Source organism: Anas platyrhynchos, chromosome 5, assembly GCF_047663525.1.
Source record: "Anas platyrhynchos isolate ZD024472 breed Pekin duck chromosome 5, IASCAAS_PekinDuck_T2T, whole genome shotgun sequence".
In the NCBI taxonomy this organism is placed as follows: domain Eukaryota; kingdom Metazoa; phylum Chordata; class Aves; order Anseriformes; family Anatidae; genus Anas; species Anas platyrhynchos.
In genome coordinates this window covers 64082496-64097969 of record NC_092591.1, presented here as the reverse complement: position 1 = coordinate 64097969, position 15474 = coordinate 64082496, and the positions used below count along the sequence as shown (strand labels likewise).

Genomic DNA, 15474 nt, shown 5'->3' with positions numbered 1-15474 from the left:
TTGCAGATGAGCAAAATTGAAGACTCTAAAGGCAGAACCCAAAGCAAGATGTTTTCAGACAGCTATTCCAGATTTAGAAGCTGCACATAGGAAATACGCTTCACTGGTAATCTCTGGCTCAAACTATAATCTGCAGTTTCATACTCACCTGCAGTCAGCAATTAATCCAGACATCTGTATATTATATTACTGTTACCTAAAGAAAATAAATCAGGTTTTATATTCCATCAGTATTTAAAACCAGCTATTAAAAACAAATAAAAGCAGAAAAATTGCACTGCAGTCATATTGCAGCATTCCCAAACACACTTGGTGATCCCAATGCAGAGAAAAGAACAAGGTGTCCTAAACCCCTCCTAGTGAGATAGCACCCTCACAGTGAATTCACAATTACACAGCAAGGTAATGTGAACTCCAGATCAAAGCACAAACAGGTAGGAAACACCAGTTCCACTTCTGAGAAGTGCGAGAAGGAAAATTACCAGCAGACTGCTTTTTTCCTGAGATGCACGTAGAGCAGATAGCAGTGTCTGAAGCAAGTGGTTTACATTAGATGCTCACATTTTTGCTTACAAGGACTTCGTCATTTTAGCCGCATATTTCAAGCATTACGGTAATATCAGTACCTGAAAAACGCACAAGCCTTATACACAAATGGTCTCAGAAAAATTCATACAGAATTAGAGGAAAAAAAAACAACTTGCAAGTATGGATTTATTCTATTTGAGCATGCCAGTCTCATTGGTTTCTCTAATTGCTTGTTTGCATAAGCAACTTTCACCCAGTTTTGGAAATGTAACCTATTTCTGTTTAGGAGGCTTCATGGTACATATTGTAATTAGCATGTTTGTAGCCCCCGGTGCAAAGTGTTCCTTCACCGTTGACTGAAAATATAATACAAATGGAATCATTACTTTTCTTTTGCTTCCTACATCATTCAAATATCATAACTGAAAGATCACAAAACTTGGCATGCTATTAGACTCAGACACAATAAACAATGACCCAACATGTTTTTGAGACAATCCCCTGAAGGTAAGTATTCCACATAAAGCCCCACAGTCCAAATTTCAGAATTAATTATTTTTGTCACTTGTGACAGGCATTATGAATCTGAGTTAATTAAATTAGGAAGGACTGTAAACAGAGTAACAGCTCAAAAGAAATGCATCTTTTTGATAAAATGCGCCATGGATTTTTGATGCTGAAATACAGGGTCTGGTTGGAGAACAAAGCTAAACCTACTGAGAAGATGATTTATATAATATGGATATATTGCTTCTGCTAGTTAACATGATTAAAAGACTATGTTAGAAGAGACTGTCAGGCAAAAACTGATCGTTCTGATTGACAATGGCAATACAACCAATACCGGTATTTTAATGAGCATACGGCCACCAGTCCCAGAGGAATGCAGAAAAAAAGCATTGCAAATGTTTATCAGTTTTGAAGATAGTAAAACACCACAGTTTCTCTTTGAGAAAGGATGCAAATCCCCAAAGTCTACCAGATCAAAAGCAGAACAATCACACCAAAGTACAGAATATAATGATATAGTCATGCCAAGAGATTCAGAAGCCTTTCCATAGCAAAAGCATATGACGGGCTAAGACCATTCAAATAAACACACACAATGATTTCAGAAATTTGTCATCGTCTCAAGCCATACCATCAGCACATAGTATTTTGTCCTGGACAAACATCTCAAGATTTGACTCTTAAAAGCAAATAGACAATTAGTTTTAAAACTGAGTAACTGAAACACAGTTTGTGGAAACTATCAGGAAGCATTTCATAGACATATCAATCCCCACAGCAAATGTTTATTTTAATTAGCAATCTTAACAGGTCCCATTAGGTCCTATTTTAATTTAATTAGCAACCAACTCTGCTGAGTTTGTAAATTAGCAAAACCCTTCCCAATCATTGTGCTGGAACTTCCCAGTAAATTACAAACAGGTCCTCAAACAAAAGTTCATGGAAACTACATTAACATTTACAGGCACGTTAGTCAAATCAAGACCACAAACAAATCATAGATGCCTTAGATGGATCAAAAGTGGTGAAGCAGCAAGTCTCATAGACGTTCAGTACTGCCTATGTAAGGTAAGCATCAGGAGCCTGAGATCCAGCCTGCAATACACCAGAAATAGCGTAACACGGATTAACTTCTTACTGTGAGATACCCAAAATATGCATCCCAACTGCACAAGCCATGGCTGAGCTCCACTCTCCACAGACATGTCACTGCCAGGTTTGAGACTTCCAGAACATACAGAAAATATTATAAACTTTAAGGTGAACATTGCCTGAAACAGTTCAGACATAAGTGACAACAGAGGGTGTACCAGAAAACTTTCACTCCTCTTGCATAATACAAATGAGATTCAAGGCAAATTATTTCACTACTGTTCTGGATCAAATCATTTTACATTTTGCACCCTGTGCAATATTTTTTCCTCATTTTCTCTGCCTTTAAGTGGAATTTTTTTTTCCTTACACAGTTCATTCCTTAGAAGATCATGAATATAACATTTTTAAGCCTGGTTTATACGACTTTGGACAGTTTCAATGGGTTTCTAAAGCATTTTAAAATCCTTTCTATAAAAAGTGAGAATCTTTCAAAGAAAATAAACACAGCCCCTCTCTGCGTACAAGTTTTTTTAAAAGAGAATATATGTGACAGTATAATTTCAATGTATATATACAGAAACATTTCAGTCTAGAATCTGCCCTGAAATTACCACAGGATGCTTGCATGTTGACAATATTTACAATAATTGATGCATAAAACTCCATAAATATTTGGACAGGATTTGGCCTTTTTGCTCACAACAGATTAAATGGTACATCAGTGAAAACAGATATATACAAGTAAACCTCTTCCAAGTCCTTCGCATGCCTATGAAAATATTAAAAAAAAAAATAAAAAAAAAAAATAAAAAAAAAAAAAGAATGAAGATGGAAGTCAAAGCTACTAACAGAGTCAATAACTGGGGATGAAAAAAAAAAAAAAAAATCAGTGCTTATTCATCTGCTTTCTTTCCAGCTGCAGAAAGTGTAAAACTGTTCATATCAAGAATGCACTGATTACGAAGTAGCAAACAAATGACTGTCTGAACAATTGCAGAGAACTCCACTGGATCTGTAGGTTATAACGATTCCTACTCCACTAATGTGAAAACATCGCAGTGAAGTTCCATGTCTCTCAAAACAGAAACCTTCCTCCAAAGTTTTTTTTCACAGTGAGATCTCAGGATGACCTATTAACTTCTGACTGCTGTCAGAATCTCTGCTTTGTTACTGTTTGCTCTTTCAACATCTATTTTACTATTCAACATCTATTCAACTATTCAACATCTATTTTACTAGCTGAGACAGCCCATTGAGCAGGCTTACTCATCAAGATTTTCAAGCACTGAAGATCAAATTTCTAGACCTTGAGCTTAAGCCCTCTCAACAGCAGAAATTAATTGTATCAGTTGTGCCTCACTGACAAGAAATACTTATGTAAAACAGAACTCAAAAGGCTTGTAAGATACATATATTTACGTGTTGGCTGTTTGGCCTACCAGCTTCTTTCATACTCACTAAATTTGTTTTCAGAACATGAAATAACACAGTCACATAAATTAAAATTCACATCATATGCTGTTTCGTTCGCTCCACTTATATCTGTTCTTATTGGACAAAAAACAATCAACCCACAGAATAAAAGGCCCAGCTAACAACCGAACTAGTCTTCCAAGACTAGTGCTGCTGTTTCATTAGTACAACGTAGATTACGTTTTACATATTTTTCTCTAGAAAATCAATCAGGACCGTTTTATTTACTTGTCTGCAAAATGAATTAAACACTGTAATTCTGATCACCCAGTCTTCTGAATATTCAATAACTATTTGTGAAATATGGTGAGTAGAGCATTAAAACTTCATTAGTAAATGTAGCAATCAGATTTTAGAAGATTTGGAATAGGCTGAACTAGGTTTCAATTTACACTTATTAAATATAGATTACAATTTTTTTGTTACAGGTCAAGCAGCCTCCGCCACTGAGTAACTGAGTACTGTTGCAAATCAAAACATGTCCTTACATGCAGTCTTTTACTGGACCATTGGCTGCCTAGACTCAAAATTCCATATTTTTATAATCTTATCAGGGATACTAATAAATTTCAATGTTAATGATCATTACAGACATGGTTGCTCAAGACTTTGTAGCCTCACCATGTCTTTAAGTTACACATGTCTGCAAAACTGTTATGAGAAAGCAAACCATGAAATATTTTAGGAATCTGGAGAAAATGGTTGTTTTGTTTTGGGGTTGTTAGTTTTTGCTTTTTTGTGATTTGTTTGATTTTCATGGTGGCCATTCCTATGTCTGCAGTATCTCACAGAATATTGCATATATTTCCTTCTATTGTATTGCCAGTTTTTCTCACCTTTCTCTATCACAGATCTTCGGTTTTCATTTTGCAGAAAAGCTGGGAAAAAGGAGCTTAAAAGATTTTGATTTTTTTTCTGTCTGATATTAGGCTTTAGGTGACATCTATTGCTCAGCATGTCACTTGAAAATCCGTTTAAAACTTCCGTTAGTTTTCAAACCACTTTTAAAAAATCTCACTTCAGATTTCTAATAACAGATATTTCTAATTTCTAATAACATAAATTTCTAATTTCAGATAACTAATGGTTATCTTGGCATGGTGATATCAATTGCACTCTCCTGTGCTACCCATATATTCCTTTTCCCATTTGGCAAATGTCATTAAACAAAGAGGGAACACCTATACCACCTTTATTTAATGAACAAAGGAAGGCTTAAAAAAATAATTTCCTTTCTAAGATATTTCTTTGAATGAGTTGCTTTGCTTCTCCTACTCCACTGATTCTTGCACCTTCACATAGCTAGCTCTGTGCTAATGAACTTGCTCTGTAAGATCAGCTGCTGTCCTTATGTTATTATTATCATTTCCCCAAGCCCCTACTGTGATCTTACAAAAGGCTTAGTACAGAGGATTTCTTTCCTCCACCTTTGCTTAAGGACTTGAAAATATTTTATCATGAGAGTTGTTTCAGTGTATAAGCTATTTATGGAATACGTAAAGCATTAAAGCAAGCCAAAGCCTGAATCTCATTAGGACAATAAATCAAAGAAGAACAGAATGATTTTTCAGGAATGATGAACAGCTTTTCTCATTTAAGAACACAGATCATGCATCATTAAGGCATCTGGTCAGGTACAGAGTACGGCATATGCAAGAGGATTTAATATAGAGAGTGCTTTAATGACACTGTCAATATGGAGGTGGGAGGAAATTTTGTAAAGTATGGGGGTTGAGAAAGAAACATGACTCAGATTAACAATTAAGAAAGATTAACGATTAAGAAATGATCTGGATAGGCTGCACCGATGGGCTGAGGTTAACTACATGAAGTTCAACAGGGCCAAATGCCAGGTCCTGCACCTGGGGCGCAATAACCCCAAGCAGAGCTACAGGCTGGGAGATGAGTGGTTGGAGAGCTGCCAGGCAGAGAAGGACCTGGGAGTGATGGTGGACAGTCGGCTGAATATGAGCCAGCAGTGTGCTCAGGTGGCCAAGAAGGCCAACGGCATCCTGGCTTGTATCAGAAACACTGTGACCAGCAGGGCTAGGGAGGTGATCGTCCCCCTGTACTCGGCTCTGGTGAGGCCGCACCTCGAGTACTGTGTTCAGTTTTGGGCCCCTCGCTACAAGAAGGACATGGAGGTGCTCGAGTGAGTCCAGAGAAGGGCAACAAAGCTGGTGAGGGGCCTGGAGAACAAGTCCTATGAGGAGCGGCTGAAGGAGCTGGGCTTGTTCAGCCTGGAGAAGAGGAGGCTCAGGGGCGACCTTATCGCACCCTACAGGTACCTCAAAGGAGGCTGTAGTGAGGTGGGGGTTGGTCTGTTCTCCCACGTGCCTGGTGACAGGACGAGGGGGAATGGGCTAAAGTTGCACCAGGGGAGGTTTAGGTTGGATGTTAGGAAGAACTTCTTTACTGAAAGGGTTGTGAGGCATTGGAACAGGCTGCCCAGGGAAGTGGTGGAGTCACCATCCCTGTGATTCTGTAAAGGCCATTCATAGAGCCTAGCTTTTAAAACGTAACAGCCTGGTATTTTCTCTGAATACTTTACTTGTCATGCTATAGCACAGTGCAATAAATTCACCACTCTAGCTCTCCTTAAGAAGACATGTTTCAAATGCTAGTTTAGTTTTCTGGAGTGAAAGACAGGCTTTTCAGGAAAGAGTTAGCACTTCAAGAAATCTAAGATTTTATAGTTTGAAAGCTCTGAAAGTTTCTAATAAAACAATAGGATATTGTTACAGAACATTAGATTTCATTTCACAGAATCACAGAATTTCTAGGTTGGAAGAGACCTCAAGATCATCGAGTCCAACCTCTGACCTAACGCTAACAGTCCCCACTAAACCATATCCCTAAGCTCTACATCTAAACATCTTTTAAAGACCTCCAGGGATGGTGACTCCACCACTTCCCTGGGCAGCCTGTTCCAATGTCTAACAACCCTTTCGGTAAAGAAATTCTTCCTAACATCTAACCTAAAACTCCCCTGGCGCAACTTTAGCCCATTCCCCCTCGTCCTGTCACCAGGCACGTGATTTCCATCAAAGGACAAGTTCAGCCATTACAAACTAATGCTATTTGCTAGAGTAAATAGCCTTCTCAACAAATTTTATTTCCTAATATATGGGGGGTTTATTTCTCTCTTTTTTTTTTAAGAAGATAAAAGCTTTTAGGATAAATCCCTAATGAGGAAAGTATGGCTTTTGAAGAGTATTAAGGATTTGAAACAAATAAATGTGTTCAAAATCGGGTACTTGAACTTTTCTCTTTCTGTGCTCCCTCCAGTATTGTGCTCTCCAAACTGAATCATCTAAAATTTTAATTTTAACCTTGCTGATTCAGTGAAACTATTCACATCATTTCGACATCAATCATACCTGTGAACAGATCATTAAGAAGATACAGCTAAGCTCTTCAAAGTGATACACAGCTGGAGTATACAACAGGCATGACCTGAAACAAGAGAAACACTGGCTAAATACATGGGGAAAAAAATCACCATGAGAATAGTCAGGCATCAGAACTGTTTGCCAAAAGTGCAGTCTTCATCCCTGGAGGTTTTTAAACCAACCAGACAAAAAAAAATGAGCAACCTGGCCTGGCCAGCTTTGACCAGGAAGTTAGATGAAAAACCTCCTGAGGTCCCTTCAAACTAGAATTATCCTATGATCTACTGCAGATTTTGTCCCATTGTGTTTGCTGTGTGTGACAGAGATATTCAAGCCTAATATCCACTTTTTTGTTGTTTGTTTTGTCCAGTATTGTGATCTTTTTCCTTTGTGTTTTTATATTTTTAAACAATTTGTATTACTGTAGTATCCAAATGTCTCCAGTGTATCGAAGCCCGATTTTATACACCCCCACTGTGTCTGAGATGCACAGAAATGGAGAATGAGAAAGCAGTAATACAGAGGATTTGATTTTTCTTGTATTCTGATATTTAACATACAGATAAGTCTTATGGGTGTCTTCTAAATTTCTAGAAACTAGCTCACCAAAATTAAATCCAGATAAAAGTTAATTAATAGGTTCACATGTAATGTTTATTCTGAAAAGGAGTTTGACTAAGTTTCTGCTTCTTCCTAATTACTTGATGAACCAAATCCAGAGCAGCCTCAGCCAGCATTGTGCATTCCACTGTGGCACAACACAGCAAAAATAGGACACAGCTGTATCACTTGTATCCTTATTTATAGGTTTCCAGTATTCTCCGCAGAAATTAGAGAAATTAGTAGCCACTATTCTGATCCCTGGATAAAATGACTTGTTCAGAAAGCACTAGGTGCCTTGGTACAATATAGTCAATTCCTTTGCTCCTAGGGCATCTGACATATAGTCCTATCAGCTGCAAAGTCATCATGTAGGGCTTTTCAACAACTGGATGAGCCCTGCACATGGAAATGGAATTATGTGGTTTCATGCAGTCCTTTACCCTTTCCTCTCCCATACGTAGATAGGACCTAACTCATTCTTCATTATCAAGAGCCTTGATTTCAAAACCAAAAATTACTTATTTCAAACCTTTAGAAGCAAGTGAAATCTAGCGTAGAACTTCACAGTGTATTAAAAATATTCTATCATCCACCAACATTTCCTGCAATTAAAGAAGAGGAAAATTATGTACGTACATATTGAGACAAAGCTAAGTAATTTTAAAGTTGCTTAGGTGGCTGAAACAAGATAACGTAGAAAGGATTCTAAAAAGGACTATGCAGCACTACTACCACACAAGTTACATAGCATATAGCACAAAATAGCTATAGGTTAAGGAAATGGGCTTCCACTTTAGTCCACAGCTCCATACTTCAGATATTCCAAATTACAAATCAAAATTTCAAATCAGAATTTGGCTTAATGGAAAGATGAGGGGACTCAACCTGTCTACTGTCAACTGAGAACTGGAACTGCAGTCAAATTTAGGAACTCGTTTGATGTCATCGTGACTGCACTGCAACTTGAAGCAAGCAAAAAAGGTGGCACTAGCTCTGTCAGACACGTGTGCCATTTTACCCAACAGATATTCCAGTACACTAAAGACTTGCTGAACTCACAAGACTAAACTGCATCTTACCCCATTAATTTTGGTATTTCTACAGTATTTTGGCTCCTCTGATCTCTAGCTTGGTAATTTACATCACTGCATGGATAATACGCAAGTGACTCATGATCACTGGGTGAGATGAAGTACCTTTAATGGGCCAGAAAACATGATACTGTTTAATCACTGCTTTACCACTGGCACTTAAAACTCTTAATTTGGATTGTGAAAGAGCCTCTCTCGTGCTACTTAACACTGAGCCTTAAACCAGGTAAAACATAATATCCTTCAGTATACGTACTGCTAAAGTTTCAAAATAGATTCTTTTTCACACGGTAGGTAAAATTCTGGACCTAATTTTCTCATAATATCTAAGAAAGTTTCATTACAAGTTTTTTTTTTTTGTTTGTTTGTTTGTTTTTTTCCCTAAATAGCTGCAGAGCTGCATTAATTATTATGTGTGACTAGATACTCTTTCAGAGAAATAGGAGATGCTACTGGAATTAAACTAACATTTCTAATTACTCTGAAGGGTTTTTTAGTAGTTTTCCATGATATATTTCCTGTTCCCAGTCTTTAAAATTAGACAAATTTTGGTATATATATATATTCTGGAAGTCATATCTCAGGGAAGCGCGCTCCACTAATGGAAATGGATACACTCAACTGTCTACTCAGTGCATTTACAGTCAGATTACAGTTTCTTTTGTTTGGCCCATAGTCTACTGTTTTTGCCATACCAGCTGATCCTTTGTCAGAGGCAGATGCTCAGTTTAATATTAGTTAAAACATTCAGTTTTCTCGTTCATTTCTCAGGCACCTTATTTTAAAACTGCTACTTTTCTGTATTTAGAAGTTTTAGAATGATTCAAGTTTTGCCATGTTACTGATGCTGTGTGATCCAATGTGAGAGAATGCAATGAAGATCTTGTGTGTTAGCCTTGGCTTATTCTTCAGCTTAAATAGTTCAAGTCCACCTTTAGCATAACAAGCAGGAGACAGGCATACCCTAGTATGAATCTCATTCCATGACGGACTTGCTTCAGAAGACTTTAAAAGGGTTTAACCATGACTATCCTGACTATTAAAGAAGGACTGTGTGTTTTACATACAGCCAAAATTTAAGGAAAAAAGATGGTTTTCCTCTTCCCAGTCATCTTTTCCTTCATTTTAGACATTGTGATTTATCATAGTCATCCCTTTGTATTTTATCCATTTGTATAGGTACAGAAGTAGCAGTTTCAAAAACCGCTGTAAAAAATAAAGTTAGAAAATTTAAATAAAAATTTAAATAAACTGCCAAATACCTATAAGCAATGTAGTTCTTCCTTCTGAGCTCAGCTATTTATTTTTCCAGGTTAGCTAACTTTGAAAAATAACCTATATTGGGAAAAAAAAATAGTAAGTTTAATCTCTTGCAAATGCTATTTTTTTTCCTTCCAAAAACTTGTGTTGTATTTAATTCCAATAACTTAGCTGTGAGAATAAAAATGCAGTAATAGTTACCTAGAAGGAGTATGACTGAAATGTCCAGGCTGGTTTTAATCAAAGTATTTATTAAACTTCAGCACATGGTATCATCCCATATTGCAGAAGGGAAAAAAATCATTACTTTGTCAATGCTATTTATCTGAGTTTGTCTTTACAAGGAAACTAAGAATGCTTGGTCTTTCTGTGCTTGAGGCCAACTCAATTTCATCGAAGTATGTGGCTGTGAAATTTACTATATAGTTTTATGATAAATGTATGCCTAAAAAGAAATCTTGCAGTGTCATTTGCTATTGTGATAACACTAGTAACCATCATTTGCCACAACCAAGTCTAAAAGGTTCAATACATTTTGAAAGCAAAATATTATTTTATTGAACAGTCATTCTTCTCTTTTCAACCAGGTACGTAGACTGCAGATTACAATGCAACTTAAAAAAAAAGACTCTTTTTCAGGTTAAATTGAAACAACAGAATCATGATTTCCTTAAACTTGGAATATACCATTAGGAAATTCAGGCATAAATCAGCTGCAGATTTATTCTTTGCACCGCCAGAATGGCAGAAATAAATTAAGATTCTTTCATTTCACTTCTATCACACAGGCACAACAAAAGTTATTCTTATATCCCAGAAAAGCCAGAACAGTTTTGACAGAAAGTGATTCTCAGAGCTTCTCCATGACTTCATAATATATTGCATTCTTCGCAGCCCTGCCTGTAAGTCTCCCTTTCCAGAAAAGAGTCTCAGTCTGCATTAACCCCTCTTCAAGAAGCAACAGCAGGCTTTTTATGAGAGCTGATGTCTGAGGGTCTGAGTCAGTCCATGTTGATCTGAGCAGTGCAGGGCTGCTATTTGGACACAGAAGAGCAGATGACTCTCCTAGAACACCTACCTTCTGAAACGCATAAAGACTGCTTATGAAAACATCAGTACACATTTTAGCATCTCATTTTTCCGCTCTTTTTTCCTCATTTCAAGCTCATATTTGCTAAAGAAAAGCTCATAAAAACTAAAGATATACCACAAATATCCTTTATTACAGAAAAGAAAACATCAAGTAAGTTTATTGTTTTCAACATAAGATTATTCTCTAGTTGCTAACAGCCAAACAACCAAACAAAACAAAAAAAAAAAAAAAAAGAGAAATATTTCCCAAAACATTGTTGGGACAGTTCATTGTGCAATTTTACTATTCCTACGCTGTACATTTGTTAGCTTTCAGGTTTAACTTACAACTCAATTACAATACTGCACACAGCATAGTAAAAAAGCTTTTTACTTGCAGGAATGAACTACTCCCTTAAGACAAAACAATCCCTTAAGTGAAGGGGAGGAGGGTGTAATATCATTGCTGTTGTGTTTCACAGTCCTCCTCAGGTTGATCCAAAATGGGTTGATGTAGTTCCCTTCCCCGTCCCATTAACTAAATCATTTTTGTAATCATACCAACTTGTCAAGTGCCAACTTCTTGTCATATTTGCTTCTAATTAAACCCTTCATATATGTGCTTTCTCTCAGGAATGAACTAGATTCAGACATGAAGTATTTGGCACAACGAATAGAAAGACATTCCAATTTCTGTCAATATTAATGCTTCTGATTACTTACAATCCTGCAACTGTGTGAGCTTTCTAACATTGTGCTTTTGTTCTGTAGTTTTGCATTACAATGTCTTTTCATTCTCACTACAATCTAATGCTTATATTTATGCATAAAAATATTTTCTCCTTCTTTAAATCCATCATCAAGTTACCTGGTTCACATATGATACAATCCCATAACTTATTAGGTTCACCCATTTTTCATTTTCTCTACCCAGTTACTATTTGTACTTACTACTTTCTGCTTTATGGTAGGAAAAGTCATCACACAGCCAGATCTATTCTACCTTTCTCTTTCCCAGCTGATATCCACTGGCTGCAGTGACCAGAAGTACAGATCCCAAACTTTTGTTATCTGTATCTGCTTACAAAGGGAATGATTAGAGAGAACTGAGACACAAAAATCTGGGCAACCACAAAAAACTCTGAAATCCATGCTCTGCTTGGACAAATTGGGACAGTAGTAAGTGAGGATTCAAGTAGATTTCCTAAATATCTCCCACAAAAATAAATAAATAAATCCACTGAAAACATTTCCAATGTCTTGGCTATAGAGATATGAGAACTAGCTTACTTAGCTGAAAGAGATATAGATTACTCACTGAAGCCTCTAATTTTGCTAGAATTGTTCACAGTGAGTAGTTCATCACTTCAGAAGTTTTCCTCCACAACTTGAATAGGTTCCTCAATGACCAAGTTAAATTGTATGCAATGGACAGGAAGTATAGTATGCAAAAAAAAAAAAAAAGGTACTATTTGCAACTGTCCTAGAGTAACAATCAAGGTACTTTCTGCTTTCAACTAATTTTAAGAGATCTTTCTAACGCTTATATAATCTGTAATCAAATGGCATGACTCAAAGGGAAAGACTTGCTAGTATATAAGTTTAATAAAACTGAGAATTTCTTCTGATATGTCTGATGTACCTACCCACACAAACAGGTTACTGGTTAGTCCATTAAGGCCTTACATTGGCATTGGTTTTCAAAAGGCAGTCTGGACAGGCTCAAAGCACTTGATAAGCTCCCAGAGCTTAAACTGACCTCAAACACCAGGACTCATTCTTTATCTCAGGCTGAAGAACTAACTTTAGCACAGCCAGCAAGCATCTCCAGGTTCACAGTAGTGTTCAGCATTTATGCAACACTTTTATCAAAACATCTCCAGTAACAACAGGTGTTTACCTTTAACCCTCTTTTAAGTGAGGGTTTCTGAACTCATTACTAAGTCAGTAACACTGTGTTCTCTTGACAAATGCATTAGACTACTTTGTGCGTTAGTCAAGCCAGGAACAACTGTGTCACCAATGTTCCCATCAACTTTAATGGTCCATATTCTATGCCACAGTGATGTAAAAATGAACAACTTGATTCAGAATTGTTTCTGAAAATACTAATTTAGTGACAGATTTAAAGAAGGTTATAGAACCCGCTTCCACTATTTGGCAAGTAAGCAAGGAAGAGATAAGGGATATCTTTTAAAGGTATTAAAAAGTTTCAAAGGTCTTTTCTAAAACATTTGCTGTAATTCTAAAGCTGTTTCCATCACAACTGATAGCTATGCAGATTCCCATTTCTCAATGATATTGCAAATAGCATTGGTGTTGGCTCACTAGAACTTCAAATGAGAAAAATGTATTTCACAGATGTTACTCAGAATTCATGGCCGGTTGTCCCAAATCCTGATCCTGAACTGGAAATAAAGACCTCAGAAAAGGTCCTTATACCATCCCCACATCATTCATAAGAAAATAATCTGATTTGATTTGATTTGGGATTTTTGTCATTTTCTTGTAAAGATTTATACTGTAAAAAATATCCAGTATTCACAAATACCATCATATGTTAAAAGTACTCATACAGAATAGTCGATTATCTCTCAGCTACCACAATCCTTCCTCAAGGCCAAGGTTAGTTTTAATATCAGTCTCAACAGAATCTATTTTCATCCAAAATACAGATCTCAGAACATTTGGTGATTGTAAAGCAATATTCAAGGATTCTGATTCTCAGAACAACTAAAGTTTCTATTCACCACTTAGCTGACCAAAAAAAAAAAAAGGTCTTCAGCTAGTTGCTGAGCAAGGAAGCAACACTGAATAAACATGTTAATATTTTGGCATCTTTCCAAATCATTTCTCCAAATAATCTTGCCAGAAAGATTTTTTTTCCCTGGAAAGTCACCAAAAAATGTTTCAAAACAAAATGTCATCAAATGCAATATAATAGGGAATTCTACATTAAAGTATATTAAGAGAATTCTTCAATGAAGCTCCAATGTATTTTCTTTATTTTTTTTTTCATTTTTAACATTTATTTACTTTTAATTTTACTTTCTTTATTGAAATAAGTTGAGTCTTTCATCTATTCAGTATCACAGCACGGGTTCATAAAGAAACCGGAGAGCTCAGAAAGAAATTGAAATGCCTGAGCCTTCAAACAGTGGCATCAAAAACTATGTAACAAAAACGTATCAAATCGTAATAGTATTAAGTTCATAGGATTTTGCTTGAATAATGTTTAATAGTATTATCCTCATATTAAGAAAAGATCAGCTGGACTGAGGAAAAAAAGCCTGCAGTCCAGGAATGGTATCTGGAGGCTCTGGACTCAAAGAACATCAAGAATTTACAGTGTCAATAACCCAGAAAATTAAATTCCTCTTTTGAAGACATTTAATCATGTTTTCAGATATGCCAGAGGAAGCTTTTGTAATATAATAAAAGAGATGGTACACTTTTTTGATTTAGAAAATAATATGTTCCAGCCTCTATGGCCTAAGGCAAAAATACAAAACTAAAACGACTGATTTCAAGAATGCCATATGGCATCATATCGTTTAGTACACTAAAGCTATTAAAACTGGTTTCAATACTTTATATTGGCTACAGAGAACACAAGCGTTCCCTCTTGCAGGCTTAACTTTAGCAATTAAAAAAAAAAAGAAGTGATTTGACTCAAAAGTCAAATCACTTTTTTTTGACTCAAAAGTCAAATCACTTCTCGGCATCTTCAGCTGCTACCTGTGTCAGCAGAAGCTACAGATGTCTCTGGATCATGAATTAATTCAAATTAGAAGTTTAAAATATGCTCATTAAGGTCGAAATGTTGGACAACATACATACTTGACAAGAGCCATAATATGTGCAGTAAGTTAAGAAATAGGTATTACATGCATTAATTACACCCACATCCTTACTATTTTATATTCTGTGATACACAGCCAGGTATCATTACCACATAACACAATATATATTTATATCTCATGTCACAACAAAAGCCAATACATTTTTATAGTCTCAGTCCTTGGCACTAACATTAATTCTTGTTTTTCTGCAAGTAACATGAAAATTTTAGTGTATGAGGGACACCCAATTCACACACAGAAGGTAGTTTATTCTCTGTAAGAGTCATCTGAGCTGACAAAAAATACTACCTTGCAAGAAAAAAACAAAACCAAACACCCTGTGCTCAGAAACCTGGCTTCATTTTATATTGTAAGCGATCACAATTAAGACAAGGGAATATACTACAGCAAGATACACATGTGGCAGTCTGCCATCCCTGTCCTCTATTTTTCTGTCCTGCTGTCCCCTGCTCCATCATCAGCATCAAGCATTCTGTGCGGAGTGGGCTGTGATGTTGGTGTGCAAGAGTCAGAAGGCTGACTCACACAGTGAGAGCAAAAGGGGAAGAAAAAACAGACATACCAGAAAAGAGGGTGGATTTTTTAAAG

General features: G+C 36.4%; 1 protein-coding gene across 8 annotated transcripts in view; it reads right to left on the bottom strand.

Moving 5' to 3' along the window:
* LOC113840964 (uncharacterized) overlaps positions 1-15474 on the bottom strand; it is a 180927-nt gene that overhangs the window by 67149 nt on the left and 98304 nt on the right. For 5 of the 8 annotated variants that reach the window (XR_011809887.1, XR_011809889.1, XR_011809888.1 and 2 more), the window contains exons 1-3: positions 1670-1805; positions 483-626; positions 149-196 (exon numbers count right to left, since the gene is read on the bottom strand). The exons of 2 other annotated variants lie outside the window; for them this stretch is intronic. The gene's annotated coding sequence lies outside the window, so the exon portion shown is untranslated. Of the gene's footprint in view, positions 1-148; positions 197-482; positions 627-1669; positions 1806-15474 lie in introns of those variants that run through there. One more of the 8 variants, XR_011809897.1, reaches the window with a different exon arrangement.